The 24,929-nt window shown below is 42.9% G+C and overlaps 1 protein-coding gene across 2 annotated transcripts in view; it reads left to right on the top strand.

Moving 5' to 3' along the window:
• Positions 1-24,929, top strand: part of ATRNL1 (attractin like 1) — a 702,039-nt gene that overhangs the window by 246,430 nt on the left and 430,680 nt on the right. The window lies entirely within an intron of this gene.

Here is a 24,929-nt window from a genome sequence, read left to right as displayed (position 1 = left end):
CTCGATCCAGAAATTAGGGGTACCTCCACCATTACAAAACTGAGCATTGGAAAGTCACTCTTGCAACTTAACCAAGATCACAGGATGGTTGTGAGGATACAATGGAATAATTCCGTGTTCAATGTCCTGAACTCCTTGGCGGCAGAGTGAGATGCGCACAATAAGAACAATTCTTGTTTTATACATTATTGCTATAGGTTTGTAAGAGAGATAATTAGGTTTTACAATGTAAAGACTAGAAGGCAGTGGCTTATTTAAGACTGCCAGTGAAACTGTTTCTGATGTGGTAGATCCAGGGAACTACTCACTAGATTGTACTGGCCTTCTGATTTCTACGTGGTACCAAGACACATACTGCATCTCCTGATATTGAGATTAGTACATACTCAGGAAGATATCTGCAAGTCTATGCCAACAGCTAATTATAAGGAGCAGACTGTTGCATATTAAATTATTATTTTGGCTACAAGACATGTGTTTCTTTCCTTTTATCAGTAGCAATAGATGGCTTTAAACTTCTTGACGCTCTATGTAGTCTTGTGTTTTTGTGTAACACAATGGTCGCATTGATATAGATCATGTTAATGTAGTTTAAGCTTGAATATCAAATTCAAAACCCAGAAATAAATAACTAGAAAAACGTATAAATATATATAAATATACCTAACCAATATACATAATTCTTATAGCAAAACCTGGGTGATGTGTTTGCCTATGGAACTTTTAGAATGAGACCTAACTAGTGATACAAACAGAATTGGTTTTTTTTTTGGTAGGTGTTGTAGTGTTTTGCAGATTTATTTTATCCTTTAAAAATAACTACAGCCAAATTTAAGTGATGGAAAAGATGTGACACCCATAAGACTTTTAGATGCCGGACACCTCCAAGAAAGATTTTATTCCTTATTATTTTCTAGTTGCTCTACTTCATAAATCTTCTTTGCCTGAAACAAATTGTGCCATGTCGAGATAGCCTTTCACCTTTAAATAACAAAAGCTGTTTGTCTTCTGTCAGGTTTTAAAATATTGCAAAGATTTTTGTGGGTTTGGATTGGATGTCATGTTCCAGCTTATTTGTTGAATTTATTCAGACTTTAGGTTTAAATTTGGTATTCATTTATGTTCTGCATTGATGCCTCATTAACAACATGCCACAGTTGTCCTCATGGATAGGCTAACCCTGTTTAAGGGTTTCAAACTAACTTGTTTCTGTTTTATCAATGCCTTCCTTTAAACTCATACACAGTTTAGTGGTCCAATATTTCCTATTTACCTTAACTTGCAGTTCCCTGTGATGAAACTGGGCAGGGGAAATTATATAGAGAGTATATGTAAAATATGACTTGCAGTGACTGAGTGGTTAATGACACTGGACTTTTGGCTGGAAGGTTGGCTGCCCAGAAGTTTGAGATCCTGGTGCTGCAGAACAGGGTAAACTCCAATTACTTGTCTTAGTTCCTGCAAACCTAGCAGTTCGAAAGCATGTGAATGCAAGTAGATAAATATGTAGCACTTTGGTGGGAAGGTAACAGTGTTCTGTGTGCTTCAGCATTTAGTCATGCTGGCCTCATGACCATGGAAGATGTCTTTGGTCAATGCTAGCTCCCTCAGCTTGGAAACGGAGATTAGCACCGCTCCCTAGAGTCAGACATGACTGTGCAAGGGAAACCTTTACTTTTATATGGAAAATATAACACTGAAATTTATTTTTATCCCCAACTCTAGTTATCTGAGGGAACACATCCCATTCTGCTGTCCCATATTGTTCCTTAACGCTAGCTTTCATGGGAAGTTGTTCACATTTATAGAGGTGTAGTCCTATTCATATAAAAATTGACAGACTCCCACTAACCATAATGGAATAGGCCGAGGCCAACATAGTTGCAGTAACTTCAGCGGGCGTCAGTGTCAGGTATTCCAGGTCAGAGTGCTAGCAAGATCCAGGCCGCAACTGGAGGAGAAGGAACAAGTACTGGAAGAGCAGGCCAGCCCAGCAGTGTGAAAGCCTCTAGATAAGCTAGTGGTTTCTCCCAGCAATGAGTTGCTCAGACTGAAAGAAGCTAGAAAATGTTGGAGCTCTGAAACAGAAATTAGTAAAAGACTGGCTCTCTGGTATCAGATGATTCCTAGGATTAGGAGGATTCTGGTATGTGAGGTTAGTAACTCATCTTGAACTATCTGCAGTTCCTTCTCTGATCGTTATTGGTAGTCCAGTAGGAAATTAGACCCTGATCTGCAGAGTGTTGGCATGAACTTCACCTGACAACCAGTGAACCAGGTCCTATGTGTGCGGCTAGCTAGTGTGTGAACTAGTGGTCATTATCCACTTCATTGGCAAAATCCACTTTATTTTGTTCATTGCAAAATAAATGTGATATTAGTCGGCCTGTTGAAATCATTTGTGACATGGCTCATGGTACAGTTCAGAGCTATGAAAGTCTGTCCTGAAATTCTTTTCAGACTCTAATCATGACTTAAGCAAGCAGTGGAAAACATGGAATCCTATCCTCTCTGAAAGAAAATGACAAAGGAACTCTAAATCACAGTCTTATTAGTGATGAACGCTCATCCAACTTTTTGATATGGCAGGCCTTATTTTCCTTTTGTTGTATGGTTATCTACGAGAACGTGAGAAAGGGGAGAATGGAGGAGAGTATAGGGACAATAAATGGGTAACCTACTTTCGTCAAGTGTGCAGACTTGTTCACAGCTCCAGTGTTCAGGAAGTATTAATACCTGTAACTATAAAAACCATATTTTAGGGCCAAACCACACATTATCACAAGTATATTATTATGCCTTGTATTTTTAATTTTTCTGCTAAGTAGTAGCTGCAGGACCCTTGATGTGGTTTGAAACGGTGTATTGGAGTGAGGCATTTAACCTTTGGTCTTGAACCAGATTGGGACTGCCTATGGCTGCTGTTTGCATCATGGGAGCTTCTGTTCCAGAGCAAATAGCAAAAGATGACCCATATTAGAACCACAGCAGGAGCAAAACCACCATCCACTATCCTTCCCAGGGGCGTTGGAATGCCTTAAAAGGTGAAAAAGGTCACTTCCTGTTTCCCTTTGGAAACCAGAAGTAGCTTTTTTTGCCTCTCCAGGCTATTCTGAAACCTGGAGAGGTAGAGGGCGGATACATGCTGCCTCTCTGGGCTTCAGAAAGCCCTCCGAAGTGGACCTGAGCACAGCTCCGGTCCCCTTTGGAGGGGTTAACGGGGCGAAGATCACGTATTTGAGTATCTGCAAAATTGGTTATCAGTGCTGGGTCCGAGAACGTATTCCCCATGGATACTGAGGCCCCACCTGTATAGGTCACTCTGTGGGAATGGAAAGAACATGTGCTGATGCAACCTGAAGGGATAGTGGATAGGAATGCATCCAGTAAGTGTTGGTGCTCAAACAATTTCAACAACTTTGACTTCACACAGTATCCATTCTTATGGAATATATTGTCTTTGGCATTGGTCATAATGATACTGATATTGGACCAAAGTTGCAGATCTTTATGGAGCAATGTTAATATGTAGATATTGATCCTGCAAGACCCCAAGTGGTTTCCCTTCTCAGTGAATACTCCATTACTCATAATGACAAATGAAAGGAAGAGGAAAAAATATACACAACAAAAGATGTACAGACACAGTAGATGAATAATTATTATAGGAAAATACAACATACTGCAGGCATTAAATGGGTGAATTATGCAATGTAGAAGAAGGAAACTGTAAGTAACGAGATGCAGTTTGAAGCTATAGATTTTAAGCTGAATAATGGAAAAAAATAGTTGATGAGGTCACTAAATGGGTTTGATGAGCACTCTTTCTTTGCAAGAGGTAGAACTCTCATCATCTGTCATAGTTAGGAGTCCTTATTTATCCCATGGCAAAATGATCCTAATTGAAAGCAATGTATGTATATCAAATGGAAAAATCTATATTTAATGCACAACTTGCTTTCCAAATTCAGAAGTCTTAAATATATGATTTATTTCAAGAAGGTATCTGAATTGCATTTTAATAAGTCATGTAGATTGCATTAGTGAAATATTAGTGTATAACTTGATACTAAAAATCTCATTTGTTATGCCAGTTCTTGCAAGAAGCCTCTACTGTAGTCAAGGAATCAATCTGAACCCAAAACCCAATTCAAAGAAACTTTCTCTGAGTGATGTTAAACTGAAACCAAATAAAAAACTAAAATAAAAAAATTGAACCTGAACTAGAACTCAACCTTTTGACACACAAAGTGAAGTTCAAAATAAGTGACTGAAGAATCAATATCTTGACATTTTCATCATAGTTTATTTTAATCCTGTTGCCTTTTTTAAAAAAAATAAAAAACATTTCTAAAAACTCATTAAGCAGTGCAATTTTTTTCTGCAGTTAATTCAGGGGTGGCCAAACTTTCAACTTATGGTTCCTGGACTTTAACAATGGTGTAGAAGAGGGAATTTCAACAGGTTCAGCTTGTTATCTCACAGATGACAAATTCCTTTTTCTTGGGCTGGCAAATCCATCTCAGTTTGTTCCTTTGAGGAGGAGTGTTGCCGGGATCTGTGGCATGGCTTGGAAGCTGTGCTGCTGCTGTCCCGGTGGATCATGGCCAGATCCCTTACCTTGGTGGTGGCTGCTGCCAAGCCAGGCAGAGGCAGCAATTTGGCCGGGCAAGTCTGCGCAGTGGCATCTGGCTGCCTGCACAGGTGGCAGAGTGATAGGGCAGGAGTCACAACTTGGGCTGGCCTCCTCTTCCAGTGACACCTGATGAAACTGAAGACTCACCCAAGATCTTGCGAGATCCAGAAGAGGCGGGTCGTGGGCCTCATAAGGAGCTGGGCGGCTGAAGCAAGAGGTTGCCAGGCTAAGCGTGTCTGCAGTGCCTTGCAGTGACCCTGGAAGCCTCAAGCCCCCAAAGCACCATACCTCAGCCTGGACCCAGGGGTCTCAGGGGAGACCCTGACTGGTGAGAGCCATCCCTGAAGCCCCAAACCCTGGGGCTGTGGGGCGGCCCATCTTGAACCTTTTTTAAGAGGATCCCTCAGCCCAGAATGAACCTGAGCAGCAGCAACCTGACCAGGAGGGGCTGAACTCAGCACTCTTTGCAGGGGTGCCCCAGGGACATTACCCTTCTGGAGGCCTGGCACCTACCTACTACTCGCCTGCCAGGGGACCCACAAGCCAGCAGATCAATGTCTGCAGTGGCCGCTGGGCCCTTGAAGGTGTACTGGGGGAACAATGAAGGCGGTGCTCTTGTTGATGGAACTTAAAAGGGGATCTGTGATATAACAGGTCCCATGAATGTCAGAGACTTGACCAGATTAAACCGTACGTGCAAACTACTGCTGTCGGCTCCTTGTGTCTCCTGTAAGTCTTGCACATCCTTGGAGACCCTGCACAATGGCCATCCAAACCAGGAGGAGTTTGGCACCCCCAAAATGGACATAACAGGGAGCAGAACATGTTGTTCTTTCTCTTTTGCACAGTTTTGATGTTTGATAAGCTTGTCTTCTAACTTCTTCCTTGCATCAGTGGGCCCTTTTATGAAATTGTTAACCAGTTGTGGCCTCTCTGTATGAGCTGATGTTATATTGCCTCAGCCAGTCCTTTATTGGCAGTTTGCACCTTCTTTTGTTTTATCTAAATCTTATATGGATAGCAGCATTCTGAGGGAAGGCACAGGAAGTGGACAGAGGGAGAGAGAGAGCGAGGAGTCCTATACCACTGTTATACACAACAGTCGAGGCAAAATGCATCACAAGAAGACATAGAAAAAATACACATATCATGACAACCTTAAGTTCTGATGGAAACCAATGTATACTACCAGAACAGCTATTCTAGAGAAAAAGCAGTTTGTCCAGGGCCAATAGACAATCAGTCCTTTTTTTCAGTTGCATATAAAGAGGTTATAGCAGGTTACGGTTATGAAAGCTAGGAATAGATTTGCTTTTCCATTATGTCAGTAACTGTTTTCAGGACTTGTTTTTGCAGATCAGGAGGTACAATTTTGGGAGAGTGAAAAAGGGGCTCTGAAGGGAATGCTATTGACATTGTTTAGAAGCTGCCACCTTCCATTTTGTGATGTGTTCTGTGGTTACAGAATTATGAAGTGGTGTTCAGTTTTTCCAATTCAGCCAAGTTTACAACTTCTATCATCTTTTGTAACTTTCTAAACTATAGAGTTCTATAGTTTTTATTCAGTTAGTGAAATAACTGTTAATTGTAACAGCTTTTTTTTTTCTGAAAATGTGCTTATAAATGACATTGCAGCCAACATTTAGCCCAAGCATGGCTTGCTAAAACCATAAAGTGGCATGAGATCCAACCAATTTTGCCCTATCAGTTTAAAACCATCTGCTTCTGCAACTTATTCACTCATACCCAGGAGCGCAGATTCTGAAACCACATGCATTGCAGATGCTGATATATGAAGAACTAATCCAGAAATTTGGATGCCTCCTTTACCATCTCAAATTCATCAACATCTATCATTTTGGCAGTCACTAAAACACCACCAGCAAAAATAAAGACGTGGCAACAAAACATCATGTGTCCACTCAGAATATATATACTTGCCCCAAATCAACAACAATTAAAAAAATATGTTCACTAAAAACAAAGTGGCTTAGGTTGTATAATGTGGAGAGGTGACGCGTTTTATATATAAATACCGGAACACTGCGTTTGTGCCTATGGAGCTCAAACTGTATTGAGAAATGTAGAGCATTCACTCTTTTGAACATGTCTTTGCTTTCTCCCTGCACTTATCCAGAGCAGAGCTTAGCCTACTGAAATCCCAGACTCAATTCTACTCTAACTGGCTTCAGAACATCACTGATGACATCAAATTTGTATATTTTCAAACTAGTGCACAAACTGTTGTACATTACTATTGTTTTCCTAGTTTTTTTCCTTCTTGTTGTTAAGACTGTTACATTAGCAGTATATTCTGTTTAGTGGTCTGAAGAGGTATACAATTCATCATTAGTACAGAAAAGATCTCTAGTTACTGTGTTAACAAGGGAGAACTTAAACTTACAATGAATGTTTTAAATAAAACCATCCAAGTTTTGATGATTTAAACAAACAAGGCATATTTAACACTAGATGCTAATTATATGCTGACTACTGATTTATATTTCAAACACTCAGTTCCATAAAATGACATCTAAATTTTTTTTCTAGCATTCTTGATATAAAATGATGCAATTAATTTGATGAATCTGTCAGTTCTTGAATCCTCCTCCAATTATGAAACCTACGTCTTACATCAAAAACTCATTTCCACAAGTTTCCACAAGTAGATATCCAGTCATAGATACTGCTGTTATTAGTGGATGTTTCTAGAATCCTGTGCATTTTCTCCATACATTTTCTCAGGAGAAAACCATACATTTTCTCAGGGGGCCTCCTATGGGTGCCACTGGTTTCTCTATGGAACTCACTTCCTATTGAATTAAGAATTCCCTATTCACTTTCCAGCGGGGACTTAATTCTAGTTTTTATTCTAGTTTGCTTTCATGCTTTAGCAATTGGTAGGATAGCTGTCTTTGGGCACTATCCAAACCTGCACTGGAGCAGGCAAGCCAGGAGGCTTGTGCTGTATCCAACGCAGGTTAATTGGCTGCAGCGGCTCAGCCAGAGGTAAGGGGTGTGCACCCAAATGGGTGTCCTCGGACCTGCGCCACCTCCGGAGATGGTGCAAGTCCGAGGAGAGCAGAACGGCTTGAAGCTGCTCCGTTCTTCCCGCGAACGGGGTTGGGATCTGGCATAACAGCCGGGTCCCAGCCCGCCCCTGGCTCCCCACCTGCCTGCCCCCGGGGCTGCCCATCACCCACCCTCCCCCTGCCCAGAAACACCTCCCTCCTGCCTCCTCCACGCCCCCCCATGCCTACCTTTGCCACTTGTGTCGGTGCGGGAGTGCTGGCACAAGCGGTGGGGAGGAAGCCACCACGGAGGCTTCTGCTGGCCTCTGTGCATTGGCGCATCTAGATGCGCCAATGCAGCTTCCTCCCATGGAGGTGCAAAGGTGCTTTACAGCATGTTTGCGACCCTCCTGGGGCTCTTATGCTGGGATAAGTGACAGTTAGGATTACGCCCTTGGTTGTATTTTTTTTTAACTTTGCCATGTTTATTTTGGTTGGGTTTATTGGCTATTTAAATTGTTTTAAATATTGACTGTTGGTTGCCTTGGTTCTTTGTCTGATCAAAGAGAAAGGTAGGATATAATATTTTGAAATAATTTTTTTTCATGTAACAGCTCTCCAAAATCACTGTGTTTCTAGATCAGCTGCATTTTTTTTTTTTGTTAGAAGTGCCATAATGAATCATAATCCACCAAAAGGGGCAGTTTTCAAATCCTGGTTCCATCTTGTAAGCTCTTCCTTGGCCACACAGCACTGGCCACAGCTATTACCATTAGCTAGCTGCATGGCTAAGGCTGTTAAGTGAATGTAGAAAGTTAATTTGGTGAATTAGATGATAATATATAAACAGATCTGGAACCTTCTATAGGCATCTCTGAATCGAGCAGCCTCTGCTTAGGGTGTGGAGAACAATTCTCATGATCATGTCTGTAAGCAGTCTAATTAATTTAACCACAAAGTTAACTAGATTTGCTTTAAGTTATGGGAATTAAACTTTTTAAATATTTGACCTCAATATGCTTGTTAGGGCACAATCCTAACCCACTTTCCAGCACCAACATAAGGGTAATGCAGCTCCAAGGTAAGGAAACAAATATTCCCTTATTTTGAGGAGGTGTCCGTGAGTACCACCCAACTGCAGAATGCAGCACAGGTATCATTGGCACAGCTGTGCTAGTGCAGGCATGTTGGGTAGGATTTGGTCCTTAGTAGAATATCTTTTATGCTTAAGATGATAACTTATGAAAGGAGCAGAATTCATCAATGTGAGCATGGAGATTTAAGTGTTTATGTATATTTAATACTATATTTATGAATGTAGAAAAAGTGGTTACATTTGAATTAGCCCTAAACATTTAATAAGGAATAGTGGAGAAGACAATCAAGCACTAGGTGGCAGCCTTACTGTACATAAAAAGCCTGTTAAAGTTGAAAAAAATGCTTCTGAGAGGTTGGTTTAGAACACACATGAAAATAAAACTAATATTAGCAGAAATCAGTTTTAGTTGGTGAAGCTGATTTTTCAAGTCAGGATTTTAAAAATGGTCTTGCATTTGGAACGTACAAATGGTTTGAGTGAGTTCTGAGAAATGGCCTAGCAATTTGATCTTCTGCTACTGCTTTTTTATTGCTGGTTTTCTTTTGGGACACCATTTGTTTAAGCTAAATACCTACTGTAATTGTAAAGCTGTCATGCTTGACTTAGAATAATGAGTTTCAGCAATTATATCTGACACTAATTGACTTTGCAGATTGAGGCTATTTTTATTACTATTAAATGTAGTAGTGAAAATCAGCACAAACTGTCATTGTGCTTTCAACATTCAGTAATTTAAGGGGAAAAGCTGTCTAAAAATCACTCTAATATTTAAGTATGGCTAGTGGAACAAATTACAACTTGAATTATTGTTCCAATACAGTTGCTCAAAAATAAGAGATTTAACAGACATTTTACCTACAAAATATGATACAGAATAATGAAGATCTTGCATAAGAACAACCTTCTTAACCCTATATCAAAATATTTGTGTAATGACCGCTGCAAAAAACTGCTACATGCATTGATGGAAGTTCACAGTATTTTCTATCTTGCACTTTTGGCTTCCGGGCATACTGGCTGGTGCCACCAAAAAGTGGGCGGTTCAAGTTCCACCCAACCTGAGAAACCACTCACCTTTCCTTCATCTTTTATCTTTGCAAATCAGCTGTAGGTCATCTCTACCCACAGAAGCTCCTCCATTTAGTCATAATGCCTAACAAATTTTGGGACCAGAAGGTGTTCCTGTCATCCTACTGAGGCCCCTAGGAATGTTTGGGTGGTATCTAAGCTCCTGACACCAAAACCAGTTACCATTCCTTTGATTGAACTTTTGCTCCGGTGCCATGATATGCCATGCTCTGAATTGCTTCCCCTTCCTAATGTTTCATGTTTGCAGAGATAAAAGGTAAAATAACTTCAGACAGCCTCATAAAGCAGTTCTATACACATTATTACTTTACTTGGTGAACAATTAACTTATGGAATTCATTTCACTATCACAGCATCTGGAGATGGCCAGTGGCTTAAATGGCTTTTAAAATTAATTAGTGAAATTTGTGAAGAATAGGTCCATCAACAGCTGTTGGGTGTGATAGTTAAATAAATGTAACATCCATATTTTGAGGAAGTATAACAGATACCAAAGACATACAAGGAAGAGCGGTTGATAATTTAAGAGGGATTTACAGCCCAATCCAGAGCTGCCCAGAGCACCCAGGCTTGGCAGCACCGAAAAGGGCTGCCGCCAAATCCTGTGCCTCTCGCACTACCGCGGGAGGCCCTCGGAAGAAGAGGACATTCATCGCCTTCCCCCGAGTAAGGTAAGCAGCCCTGCAATGGGGCTACTCACCTTACCTTTAGGAAACCTTTAGGAAAAGGTGCTCGTGTAGGACGCACAGCCCTCCACGAGTGCCCTGGATCCTGCGGAGCTCAGCTTCGCAGATCCACCTTCTGCCCGCCCCCTGGCATGCCTCCCACCCGCCCCCGCCAGCCTCTCCCCTCCCCGGAATGCCTCTTCCATGCCCCTGTCCATGCCCCCACCTCCCATTCCGCTGCTCTGTGGTCATGGAGACTGCTGAGCTGCGGAACCTGGGTGATTGCCCCACGCTAGCCCAGCACCCGCCAGTGCTGGGCTAGTACTGGCGGGAGCCCCGCTAACATGTCTTATGGCACGTTTGTGACTGTGGTCAGTGGCATGGAGCTGTACCACTTCAATCACAGGACTCAAGGTCCTCAAAATACCCAGCCAGTCAGCAGGAATGCCTTTATCTTGCAGACTCTACCACTGTGGCTTCAGAGACCTGGAGGGGAGGGATTTGGCAACTCAACTGACCCCTCCTCCAGGTTGGCCAGAATCGCTCCCCAGGGCTCCACAGCCAACTCCCAGCCCCCTTGAAAGCTTGGGAAATGGAAATCTTCAGTCCTGGAGCATTCTTACCTGGAGGCAGGGCTTTTAAACCCTGCTATCCACAGTGCACAATCCCTATCCTCTTCCTCCCACCGCCAAGCTGGCTGAATTCCATGTCCTGGCTGCCATGGCAACAGGGATACTATTTGGGCTGCTTGTTGGCTACTAGGTCTGTCCCTGCACAGTTCCCCATTGTCTCACCTGGTGATGATACCAGACATAGCATCATCTGGCCCAGGGTGGGGTAGGAGCCAGCCAACTAGTACCTCTTTGAATCTGCTTACAGACACCCACTAAAACATTCATTTTTGTTTGAATTATTCCCATAATAACTTCCTCTGTTCACAAAATTCATTCCCCAAGTTTTCCACAAATAAATTTTATCCTCTGCTTTTCCCATCTAAACTTGTTCTCAAAAAAGTAAAAACAAATCCATTTTCTACTCTACTCTGCCCCTCAGAGAAATACAATTTCTCATTTTTTTGCCTCAGTCATCTAGCTCCCCAGTCTTTAATCTGCAAGTACCTCAATCCAGACTTTAATTCACCTTCACAAGTGTTTTCTCAGAATGGCTTTGCTTACAGGTCTCCAAGAACATATTAAATAGATAAGACTTGCAGAACAAAGGTACAGAATTAAAAAGTTACATTTTAACTAGTAGCTAGCGTATAACTAATACTACACAATCAGTAGCCAGCCATCTTGAGCTAATCAACTTCCAAACTACTCAGTGTCCATTGTAGGCACAGGTTTATTGCTCAAGAGTGAACCTTAGGAGCATGCTGGGACTTAACTAGGAGTAAAACCCATTGTATATTGTTACTGTACTCTGTGCACGTCTGCAACTTTAAAAATTCATGCAACTAGAATTTTATTTACCCACATATCTTGCACAATATGTATTATATTATAAAAATAGAATTTATTGTTGTAATTCCCATAATAATTGCATTTGGGAAGCTGAGGCTGTTTGAGAATGGCTTGCCCGAGGCCACTTACTGAGTTCAAGGATAGCTGAAATTCAAACAAATGAAGTCCTGAATATCCACTCTTATCCACTACACTGGCTACATGCGGATTTGTCTTGACTATTTTTTATCTTTTTAATGATGGTAGTGTGGCTATTTATGTACTTCTTAGGGCTACCAGTGATGGGGTAGTTGATCAGTGTATGCCTGAATGTATGCAACCATGGACATATTTCCAGACATTTCCAGATAAAGAGTGTCCAGAGTAGGGTTTAAAAAGACTTCTGTCTGAGACTTACAAAGTGTTTTTGTCAGGGTTACAACTACTGGGATGAACCAGCAGATCTGCATCTTCAAGGCTCTGTCCTGGTGGGAGGAAAAAAAAATACTAGGTTCTCTTTAAAAGTAGGGGATTTTTATTGGATGTGTTCATAAGTAAACCATATTGCTGGTGTCTAATGGCATAATAAAAGAGTGGTTCTACAATTTCTCTCCATTTCACTGCCTATAAATGTAGCACAATGAAAGCAAGAAGGTGGTGATAGTTCTTTCAGCTTCTGTTGTTGAAAGCAAAGGTAAGTTTGAGCACTCAAAGCTCATTAAAAGAAAGTGGAACGTCACTCTGGTAAGTCTTAGGAAAATGATTTAATGAAAATTTCTTTATGATATTTACATTACTTGAAAGTGCTTTCTGTTGCTCAAACAACACTTGGATCCTCAAATTCTGGACAAGATACAAAGACTAACACTGTAATCTCTGTGCACACTTTTATGGGAATAGCGGCCCAAACCTATCCTCTAGCCCATTTCTGCTGGAGGAATGTGTGTTCACCAGCAGAAGTGTCAAGATCCAGGTGGAAGTGGCTGAATCTGGTGGATGTCGTGCAACATTCTTGCACTTGCTGATGCTGGCAGTGAGCATAACAAGGCCACCAGTGCAATTGCTGGTGGCAATCGCACACCAGCCTTAGCGGCATCTCCTGCCTTAGTGCCAAGTAAGGCAGTGATGGGAGTGGGAGTGTGAGGAACTGGAAGCATTTCAACAGGAGGGGGGAGGAAACACACTGATGAGTGGAGGCAGGATCCAGTGGCAGTGATGCATGCTGGATTTATCCCTTTTTAAAAACCTCCCCACTCCCTTTTCCTCCTCAGCCATATGCCACCAAAATAGGTGGTGTTTATCTGACGAGACCCATAGCTGGCACCAGGGTGTTTGTGGAAATAAATAAAATTATTTTTACTTATTTCCCATTTGCTTTTTGGTCACCCTCCCCCCATAGAAAGCAGTGTGTGCCTCTTTGGTGCAGCTGTATTGGTGGTGGGGGACAGGATTGGTCCATCAGCCTAATTGAATTGAACTTACTTTTGAGTAAACATGCATAGTCTTTGGCTACAACTACTTTTTGATCAGATTATTTCTTATGTCTAATCTGCATTACCTTTTTTTTCTGTAATAGATAAACCAGTTTAATTTTAAAGAGCAAGAGTCCATTTAGCAAGACTGCAGATTCATAAGTGTATAAGAACATAAGAACATAAGAACAGCCCCACTGGATCAGGCCATAGGCCCATCTAGTCCAGCTTCCTGTATCTCACAGCGGCCCACCAAATGCCCCAGGGAGCACACCAGATAACAAGAGACCTCATCCTGGTGCTCTCCCCTACATCTGGCATTCTGACTTAACCCATTCCTAAAATCAGGAGGTTGCGCATACACATCATGGCTTGTACCCCATAATGGATTTTTCCTCCAGAAACTCGTCCAATCCCCTTTTAAAGGCGTCTAGGCTAGACGCCAGCACCACATCCTGTGGCAAGGAGTTCCACAGACCGACCACGCGCTGAGTAAAGAAATATTTTCTTTTGTCTGTCCTAACTCAATTTTAGTGAATGTCCCCTGGTTCTGGTATTATGGAAGAGTGTAAAGAGCATCTCCCTATCCACTCTGTCCATCCCCTGCATAATTTTGTATGTTGTAAAGAAAATTTTCTGAAAGTTGGTCTCAAGTGTTTCATCAAATTTTCATTAAGTTCTCTATATGTTGAAGTAAGCAGTAATGATAGATTCAACTGTTGCAGAACCCAAATGAAAATTTGATTTTGCCATGTTTCTCCTTTCAGTAACCATTTTTTAAACCAAGCATGTAGATAGGTCCTTTCTTAGCTTTAATAGAAAAAAAATTGGTGGCAAGATAGAATGTATCAGTCTTTATTAAAAACAGCTGCAATGACAGAAATGTGAAGGACAAGCTGGTTCTTTTATTGTGAAAGTCATTCTGCTCTTAGCAAAATAAATAACCAAAATTATAGGTTTTTGGAAAGAATACTGTGATAAAAGAATTTGATGAAATACACGAAGAGATGTGGAATAGTTGCGGGAGACGTAACAGAATGTTTTGTGAGTCTAAGGTAATTGAAAGCTTGTTGAAGATGTGCATAAGTATGTACTTATAAGAAGAGGTAGTGCATATAAAAAGATATGCTATCATATTCAGTAGCCCTGTTCTCCTCAGTGACGGCTATATCTGAAGAGGAAGTCATGCACATTTCCTAGCAATTCTCCAGTGAATCTCCATATCCTCCTTCAACCTAACCTACTTTTTCCAGCTGGGCAGTATGTTTTAATGTTGGTCTGGAATTTTAAGGAGATGACCTTTCACCTCAAAGCCTTAATTGGACAGCTTGAGCTCAAATTATGCTAGTCCTTTTTTTCATAAGGTCCCTTCCAACCTCCCATTCTATAGGTACCCATAGTACTTTGCTTTCTTGATATCTGGCAATTAGCTAATGTTTAGCCAATGAAAAAATGTGAATTAGTGGCAAGTTAACACAGGTTCAAGAAGCTGCTTTAATAAAAGTTCTGAGCTTCTTGAAGATATGGCAGGATGAAACTAGAACAAATGATTATGCATTCTTTTTGGCACTTATAATTGCTCCAGCATCCTGTTTGGCCCTTATGTAGCAAATGTGGGTTGTTTTGAGGTTAAAATGCTCCCTTGAGCTCCATGGAGGAGAAGCAATTTATAGATGTAGACAAATGAGCCAACTGTTTATGCAAAGCTATCCACCAAACAATTGCAAAACGATGATTTTAATAGTTGCGTATAAATAAAGTGTATATATTTTAAGCATATTGACCTTAGTTCTATTGAAACTCAGTTACTACTACAGTTAAATGAAGCCACCGTATAGCATGTATGATAACATAAGGAATTTTGTTAGCTAGATTGTTAGACAATGGATGGTTACACAGGGCTAAGTTACACATTACAGGGAACACAGAATTTGGTCTGAGATTTTTTGCTTTTATTTTAAAAATAACATTGGGGGAGTGGTTGGTGGCATGTCAAACTCATTTGACACCTGGGGCAGTGACTCCTGGCATCACTTCCCTCCAGCATGCAGATGTGGAAGTATTTGGTGGTGATGTGTTTACATCATTATGTCACAACCAATTACTCCTGGTTAGTCAGCTGCTGACTCAACTGGCGGTTCAGTGCACTCCACTCTTGGAGCACAGTGAAAAAGCAGCCGAGTCAGCAGGTACAGTGTCGCTGCCTTCTGCAATCTCGGTGCTTTCTCCTTTGGAAGGAACAGGGGGCAGTGGAAAGTGAGATCACATCTGCTGATGCCACCTCAAACAGCAGCAGAGGCAGCGGGTGCAATTTCACTGTCTGCCGTTCCCCAGTACCTTTTCCATTGGAAGGAATGGGGAACAGCGGGAAGTGAGATCACATCCACTGAGCAGTAACTGACTTGGCTGTAGAGGGCATGATTGACGTTGAAACCATAGTGGGGGCAAAGTTCTAAAGATCCTGAAACCCACACCATGGTTCCCCCTTTTTGCATGCTCTCCATGTATTATTTAAAGCATAAAAGCATCGTGATACTAATAATAAAAGCAAAAAAAAACTTGAGCCAGATTGTTTCTCCTAATGCATATTTATGCTAATTATTCAAACTGTCTTGTGCTTTTTTTTAACTGCTTGGATTTGAGATGTGCTGAGTTAAAAGTAAAATAAGCAGATGTTAAGTAGCTTCACTGCTGGTATATTATGCAGTTGTGACATACTTTGGGTTGATAATAGAACAGTGTCATGAATGTCAAAATTCTGCAAATAGAAGTGGATCTTGAATACATTGTATTCAAGAAACTATTCACAGAAATACAAAACAACAGCTACAGAGTGTGTAAAAGAAAGATAAATGATTGCCCAATAGAATAATGGCATACATTCTTTAGAATCATGGAAATCTCCTGAAAAGAATTAAAATATGGAAAGATGGTGTTGGAATGATGAGATTCTTACTCATATAGTAAGCAAAACTAGCATAGGGCTTTATCTTCAGGAAGTAAGTTTTTGGCAGCAAATTTGGCTTTAATAAGAGCCACTGCTTTCTTGGAAGAGGAGGTTTCTCCCAGACTGCCTGGTGTCCTTAGATGGAGATGGTGGCAGAAAAGACATATCCACCAGTTTCTCCCTATTCAGCCACTGATGCCATAAGTCAGTGAAGCAGAGAGCAGGAAGAGATGTCCTGGGCCCTATCCTTGCTCAGCCTTGGCTTCCCTAATACCCTTATACATGTACTTCCTAAAGTTTTAATGGGAGGGAGAAAAGTTTGTAATGTTGCTAAAATTATTTCTTAACTAAATTTATGAGCTATATTATCAGGATAAAAATAAATCTCAGTGTTATGTTTTTGGTTCTCTGTTTTTGGAAAGCTAGGTTGATATGCTATACTTTGATATGAGAGCATTCTATGCCATGTATGTATATTTCAGAACATTAATCTAATTTAGCTCCCAATCCTATCTGACTTTTCAGCACTGATGCAGCTGTGCCAGCGGGGCATGCGCTGCATCCTGTGATGGTGGGCAGGTGGAAATATTTGTTCCCTTACCTCGGGGCTGCGTTGTGGCTGTATTGGCAGTGGAAAGCTGGATAGGATTGGGCCATTAGATATGCAAAATACTTTACTGTGTAATTTAATGAGGACAGGAAAGCCTTTCACTCAACACTAGATAGTCTCTCTCTGTGTGACTGTCAATGGGGGACATTGCAACCTTGTTAACATTGCAACCTCATGGTAACACCTGCATATTGTATGACAACCTGTAATCCTTCATGGTTTTCAACTGATTTGCATTCCTAGGTTACAGTTGGAATTACACTCAAGTTTGATTATGCAGGCCAAAACGCATTTTGCTTCCTTAAATGTTTCACCAATTCCTGGGTATATTTGGGGTGCTGATTCCAAAAATGGCATCTGTTTTGCCCTATCACGTCTAGTTTTGGAGATATAGTATAGCCTCTTTAGTGAATGGTTCAAGCAGCTTCCTCATGAAGTAGCCTACACCATAGCTTCCTCATGATAAGCTGCTTGAACCATTCAATAATGAGGCTATACTATATCTCCAAAACTAGACATGATAGAGCAAAACGGATGCCATTTTTGGAATCGGCACCCCAAATTCATATCAAACCACCATAAAGTTTGGGAAAAACTTTTCTGACCCTCAGTTTTGTAGGCCTGTGTTATCAGTTGCACACACTGTCAAACCATGCCCTGCCAATTACAATCACACTTTTATAAACAACCACTTTTGATTTCAGCAAGTGTAGCATTGAGCGTAGCCTTCCTTTTAGTCAGGCTAAAGGAATTTTTTAAAAAACCCAAACCCACCTTCAGTTAAGAACATAAGAACAGCCCCACTGGATCAGGCCATAGGCCCATCTAGTCCAGCTTCCTGTATCTCACAGCGGCCCACCAAATGCCCCAGGGAGCACACCAGATAACAAGAGACCTCATCCTGGTGCCCTCCCTTGCATCTGGCATTCTGACATAACCCATTTCTAAAATCAGGAGGTTGCGCATACACATCATGGCTTGTACCCCATAATGGATTTTTCCTCCAGAAACTTGTCCAATCCCCTTTTAAAGGCGTCCAGGCCAGATGCCAGCACCACATCCTGTGGCAAGGAGTTCCACAGACCGACCACACGCTGAGTAAAGAAATATTTTCTTTTGTCTGTCCTAACCCGCCCAACACTCAATTTTAGTGGATGTCCCCTGGTTCTGGTATTATGTGAGAGTGTAAAGAGCATCTCCCTATCCACTCTGTCCATTCCCTGCATAATTTTGTATGTCTCAATCATGTCCCCCCCTCAGGCGTCTCTTTTCTAGGCTGAAGAGGCCCAAACGCCGTAGCCTTTCCTCATAAGGAAGGTGCCCTAGCCCTGTAATCATCTTAGTCGCTCTCTTTTGCACCTTTTCCATGTCCACTATGTCTTTTTTGAGATGCGGCGACCAGAACTGGACACAATACTCCAGGTGTGGCCTTACCATAGATTTGTACAATGGCATTATAATACTAGCCGTTTTGTTCTCAATACCCTTCCTAATGATCCCAAGCATAGAATTGGCCTTCTTCACTGCCGCCGCACATTGGGTCGACACTTTCATCGACCTGTCCACCACCACCCCAAGATCTCTCTCCTGATCTGTCACAGACAGCTCAGAACCCATCAGCCTATATGTGAAGTTTTGATTTTTTGCCCCAATGTGCATGACTTTACACTTACTGACATTGAAGCGCATCTGCCATTTTGCTGCCCATTCTGCCAGTCTGGAGAGATCCTTCTGGAGCTCCTCACAATCACTTCTGGTCTTCACCACTCGGAAAAGTTTGGTGTTGTCTGCAAACTTAGCCACTTCACTGCTCAACCCTGTCTCCAGGTCATTTATGAAGAGGTTGAAAAGCACCGGTCCCAGGACAGATCCTTGGGGCACACCGCTTTTCACCTCTCTCCATTGTGAAAATTGCCCATTGACACCCACTCTCTGCCTCCTGGCCTCCAACCAGTTCTCAATCCAGGAGAGGACCTGTCCTCTAATTCCCTGACTGTGGAGTTTTTTCAGTAGCCTTTGGTGAGGGACCATGTCAGACGCCTTCTGAAAGTCCAGATATATAATGTCCATGGGTTCTCCCACATCCGCATGCCTGTTGACCTTTTCAAAGAATTCTATAAGGTTTGTGAGGCAAGACTTACCCTTACAGAAGCCATGCTAACTCTCCCTCAGCAAGACCTGTTCGTCTATGTGTTTTGAGATCCTATCTTTGATGAGGCATTCCACCATCTTACCCGGTATGAATGTTAGGCTGACTGACCTATAGTTTCCCAGGTCCCCCCTCTTTCCCTTTTTAAAAATAGCCGTGACATTTGCTATCCTCCAATCCTCTGGCACTGTGGCTGTTTTGAGGGACAAGTTGCATATTTTAGTCAAGAGATCTGCAACTTCATTCTTCAATTCCTTAATAACTCTTGGGTGGATGCCATCAGGGCCCGGTGACTTATTGATCTTTAATTTATCAATGAGGTCTGAAATATCTTCTCTTTTAACCTCTATCTGACTTAACTCCTCGGTCAGGAGGTGCCGTTCAGGCAGCGGTATCTGCCCGAGGTCTTCTGCCGTGAAGACAGATGCAAAGAACTCATTTAATTTCTCTGCCATCTCTAAGTCTCCTTTTATCTCTCCTTTCCCTCCCTCACCATCCAGAGGGCCAACCGCTTCTCTGGCAGGTTTCCTGCTTCTAACATATTTGAAGAAGCTTTTATTATTCCCCTTATGTTGCTGGCCATGCGTTCCTCATAGTCTCGCTTGGCCTCCCGTATCACCTTCTTACATTTCTTTTGCCACAGTTTATGTTCCTTTTTATTCTCCTCATTATGGCAAGACTTCCATTTATGGAAGGAAGCTTCCTTGCCCTTCACAGCCTCTCTAACTTGGCTGGTTAGCCATGCGGGCACTCTCCTGGATTTAGTGGAACCCTTCTTTCTTTGCGGTATACACCTCTGCTGGGCCTCTATTACTGTTGTTTTAAGCAGCCTCCATGCACTCTGGAGAGATTGGACTCTTTTTACCCTCCCTTTCAACCTCCTTCTAACCAGCCTCCTCATTTGAGGGAAGTCCGCCCGTCGGAAGTCAAGGGTTTTTGTTAGAGATTTGCCTGGTATTCTTCCCCCAACGTGCACGTCAAAACGGATCGCAGCAGCATCACTGTTCCCCAATGGCTCAGTAACGTTTACATCTCTAACCAGGTCCTGCATACTGCACAATATTAAATCCAGAGTCACCTCTCCTCTGGTGGGCTCCGTGACTAGCTGCTCTAAGCCACAGTCATTTAGCACGTCAAGAAATCCGGTTTCCTTATCGTGACCAGAACACAAATTGACCCAGTCAATATGAGGATAATTGAAGTCCCCCATGATTACAACCCTGTCCTTCCTTGTCACCTCCCTGATCTGTTTCCTCATTTCAAGGTCCCCATCCGATTTCTGGTCTGGAGGACGATAGCACGCCCCCAGTATTACATCGCTGCACAAGCCTGGTAATTTAACCCACAGAGATTCTATGGTGGAGTCGGACCCACCTTCAATCTCTACTTTGCTGGATTCTATCCCTTCCTTAACATAAACGGCCACCCCACCTCCAACACGCCCCTGCCTGTCCCTCCTGTAGAGTTTATAGCCCGGGATTGCGGTATCCCACTGATTCTCCGCATTCCACCAGGTTTCCGTTATGCCCACTATGTCAATGTTTTCCCTTGTCACCAGACATTCCAGTTCTCCCACCTTTGCTCATAGACTTCGGGCATTCGCATAAAAGCATTTGTACACAGAATGCCCCAGGATGCGCTGCTTATTTGCTCCTTTGTCCCCGTATCCTCTCATTGTGCCAAACCGTTTATCACATCCCATCACGCTACCTTTCCCAATTTCTTCTCCTACTCTGCCTTTGTCTTGTTGTTCTCTAACCTCCCCATCCTCATCCCATAGGGATGAGAAGTCCTGAACCGGATGCCCCTCGGCTCCTGTCGGCCTTCCCCCAGGGATCAGTTTAAAAGCTGCTCTGCCACCTTTTTAATGTTATGTGCCAGCAGTCTGGTTTCATTCTGGTTCAAGTGGAGCCCGTCCCTCTTGTAAGGCCCCGCTTGTCCCAAAACGTTCCCCAGTGCCTAACGAATCTAAACCCCTCCTCCCTACACCACCATCTCATCCACGCATTAAGACCCCTGATCTCCGCCTGCCTAGCTGGCCCTGCGCATGGAACAGGTAGCACTTCAGAGAACGCTACCTTTGAGGTCCTGGCTTTCAGCTTCCTGCCTAAAAGCCTAAATTTGGCCTCCAGGACCTCCCAGCTACACTTGCCCACGTCGTTGGTGCCGACATGCACCACAACCACTACCTCTCCCCCAGCACTGTTCATGCCACAATGTTCATGCCACAATGGGCACAGAGAATACTGTTTCAGTTCAGCAGCATTATATATTGCGAATCCCTTTTTGAAATAATTGTGTGACTTTTGCATGCAAGAGTCATGGCTTATTGCAATAAACCTGCCTGTGTGGAGACTTAAGTTTGCCCTCAGTGTGGTGGTGTCCTATAAAAAGGCTAAATGTTAAGGCATATTTTACAATGATCAAACTCGAGCAATGGGTTTTTTTCCTATCGAGTATAAGCACCAAATTCCCATTAACCTTCTCCATAGTCATGCATGTATCAGAGAAGGAATTGCTTCTTTAAAATTAAGCAAGTACATTTGGAATGAAACTGTTGCTTAGAATTGTATCCTCTTATTTAAATGGTTGCTTTTCTTTTGGCTCTTGTTTTTCTTTTTTCATGGTGCGCATTAGTGATATACAGAGTTGATTCCAACTACGTTAGCTTTTCCGAAACAACAATTTTGAAACACTGGTGTGTAAAATGTTTTAAAAGCTATAACCACCAGTGTGTCTGCTATCTATAACAAACAGTTCAGATTATTTGTATGGAGTGGCTTGCTTCACACAAGTCCTGACCTTCTGTAGACCTTAATGAGTGCAAAATGAGCTCAAAATGCTTCTGCTCTGGTTTAGTACCATTTCATAGTGACTTTGAAGTGATGTAATTGACTACCCAAAATGTACAACTAAAGAAAAAAAAGTATGCTTTTATGTAGGTGGTCTTAATGATTTGTTGTTCGGTTCTTCATGGGGCTATGTGTTTGAAATTTATGCAGAGAATAAGGAGAAAGAAATAATCTCCAGCACAAACAGTGATAATAAACAAAACACTATTACATTGTTTTTACACAATAGTTACAATATCACAAAAAATTTATATATAAAAAAATATGTACCTTGTATTTTCACGTAGTAGTGAAGCAGGGAAGTCCAACCTTATTTAACTGAAAAGGAGGCAATGTAGCAGCACTGGCATGGCTCTGCTGCATTCCATGGCGGGGGGTGTTTTGGCTTTTGGAGGTCTTCTTGGGGTGAATGCCCTTGCCCTGTGGGGTAATTTCCAGAAGCCACTATGGGTCAACTCAATCAATGCCAGTGGTATTGCTGATGCAAGCCTGTGTTGACCCATGTGGGCAGATCAGGCACAAGAAGGGGGTTTGGATGTGGTGGGTGTTGCCACTGAATCTTCCTCCTTCTGGACCCAATCTGCCTATCCCTGGCCCCCATCTCCTCCCCATTCTGTCCCCATCCCATTCCATCACCCCCTGTGCCTACCTGCTCTGCTGCTTTGTGAGCCTGCGCTGGTGGAGTGCACATGCCACTGGCACTACTGATTGATATGATCGATTTGAACAACAACAAAATGTTCAAACAATAAATACAAATCATACAATAAAAACCAAAACTCAAAGAGCAACAGCAAAACACTTTAACCAAAACAAACAGCAGGAGGCAGCATCTAAGTCAAGAGATTCCAGGAAACGACTGCTGGAATGCTCCTTCTAATAAAAAGGATATAATAGTAATTATTTGAAATATTTTATGAAAATCTAGAAATTAGATGTTTTAGAAGCATAAATACAACAAGCACTTTAACATTGCATGATCATCATTAAAATCTCAGTTAAAAAAAGAAATCTTTGTAGAATGCATTTAACAGCTAGTGCTTTAAGAAAATCATTATAGCTAATTAACACTTTGTGAATGAAAAACGTGCTGTGAATCACATATGCATAGGGGCAAGAATTATCCAAAAGAGACAATGAATCTATTCATTGGATAATTTTATTTTAGTGCTTTATATTTCAGATTGAAGCTGCATACAGTGTTTGTATATTTGTAATAAAGACAAAGATGCACATTCATAATATCTTCACTCTGTTTATAAAATGTCACATTGACATCTTGTGAACCACTTTATATCAGGAAATTGGCAGAGCAATCCTATCTTGTGCTGGAACAGGCAGGTCAGGAGGCCTGTGCTGTATCCAGCACAAGATTGGGGCCAGAATCAGCTCAACTGGAGGCAGGGGAAATTCTTCCTCTTACCCCCGGGTAAGCCACCATAGCCCCAATAGGTCTCCTTGGACCTGTGCCACCTCATGAGAACGGAGCGGCTTGGAATCACTCTGCACCGCTCAGGGGACAGTGCGGGATCTGATATAACTGCCGGGTCCCAGCCCCACCTTCTGCTTCCCACCTGACCACCTGCCCCCTGCAACACCCTCCATCTGCCCTGCCCCAGAACGCCTTCCTCCCGCTTCCTCCTCACCTCCTCCCCACTCTCCCCAGACCCCTGTGTTGGCTGAAGCCTTCCCTCTCTGCGTCGGCCGTGCATCTGCCCAGCCAACATATGAGGAGGCTCCTGGGCCAGCACATGGGGCTTGCGCCAGCCTAACTAGTAGTTAGGACTGCACTCTGAATGTGCACTGCTCAAAACAATAAAGGGAACACTTAAACAACACAATGTCACTCCAAGTCAATCACACTTCTGTGAAATCAAACTGTCCACCTAGGAAGCCACACTGATTGACAATCAAGTTCACATGCTGTTGCACAAATGGAGTAGATAACAGGTGGAAATCATAGGCAAGTAACAAGACACCCCCAATAAAGGACTGGTTCTGCAGGTGGTGACCACAGACCACTTCGCAGTCCCTATGCTTTCTGGCTGATGTTTGGGTGACCTTTGAGTGCTGGCAGTGCTGTCACTCTAGTGGCAGCATGAGGCGGAGTCTGCAACCCACACAAGTGGCTCAGGTAGTGCAGCTCATCCAGGATGGCACATCAATGCGAGCTGTGGCAAGGTTTGCTGTGTCTGTCAGTGTAGTGTCCAGAGCATGGAGGCGCTACCAGGAGACAGGCCAGTACACCAGGAGACGTGGAGGAGGCCGTAGGAGGGCAACAACCCAGCATCAGGACTGCTCCCTCTGCCTTCGTGCCAGGAGGAACAGGAGGAGCACTGCCAGAGCCCTGCAAAATGATGTCCAGCAGGCCACAAATGTGCATGTGTCTGCTGAAACGGTCAGAAACAGGCTCCATGAGGGTGGTATGAGGGCCTGACGTCCACAGGTGGGGGTTGTGCTGACAGCCCGACACCGTGCAGGATGTTTGGCATTTGCCAGAGAACACCAAGATTGGCAACCTCGCCACTGGTGTCCTGTGCTCTTCACAGATGAAAGCAGGTTCACACTGAGCACGTGTGACAGACGTGACAGAGTCTGGAGATGGCAGGGAGAATGTTCTGCTGCCTGCAACATCCTCCAGCATGACCGGTTTGGCAGTGGGTCAGTAATGGTGTGGGGTGGCATTTCTTTGGGGGGCCACACAGCCCTCCATGTGCTCGCCGGAGGTAGCCTGACTGCCATTAGGTACCGAGATGAGATCCTCAGACCCCTTGTGAGACCATATGCTGGCACGGTTGGCCCTGGGTTCCTCCTAATGCAGGACAATGCTAGACCTCATGTGGCTGGAGTGTGTCAGCAGTTCCTGCAAGATGAAGGCATTGATGCTATGGACTGGCCCGCCCGTTCCCCAGACCTGAATCCAATTGAGCACATCTGGGACATCATGTCTCGCTCCA

This window comes from Tiliqua scincoides, chromosome 3, assembly GCF_035046505.1.
Source record: "Tiliqua scincoides isolate rTilSci1 chromosome 3, rTilSci1.hap2, whole genome shotgun sequence".
NCBI lineage: Eukaryota > Metazoa > Chordata > Lepidosauria > Squamata > Scincidae > Tiliqua > Tiliqua scincoides.
This window is presented reverse-complemented; position numbering and strand designations above follow the sequence as displayed.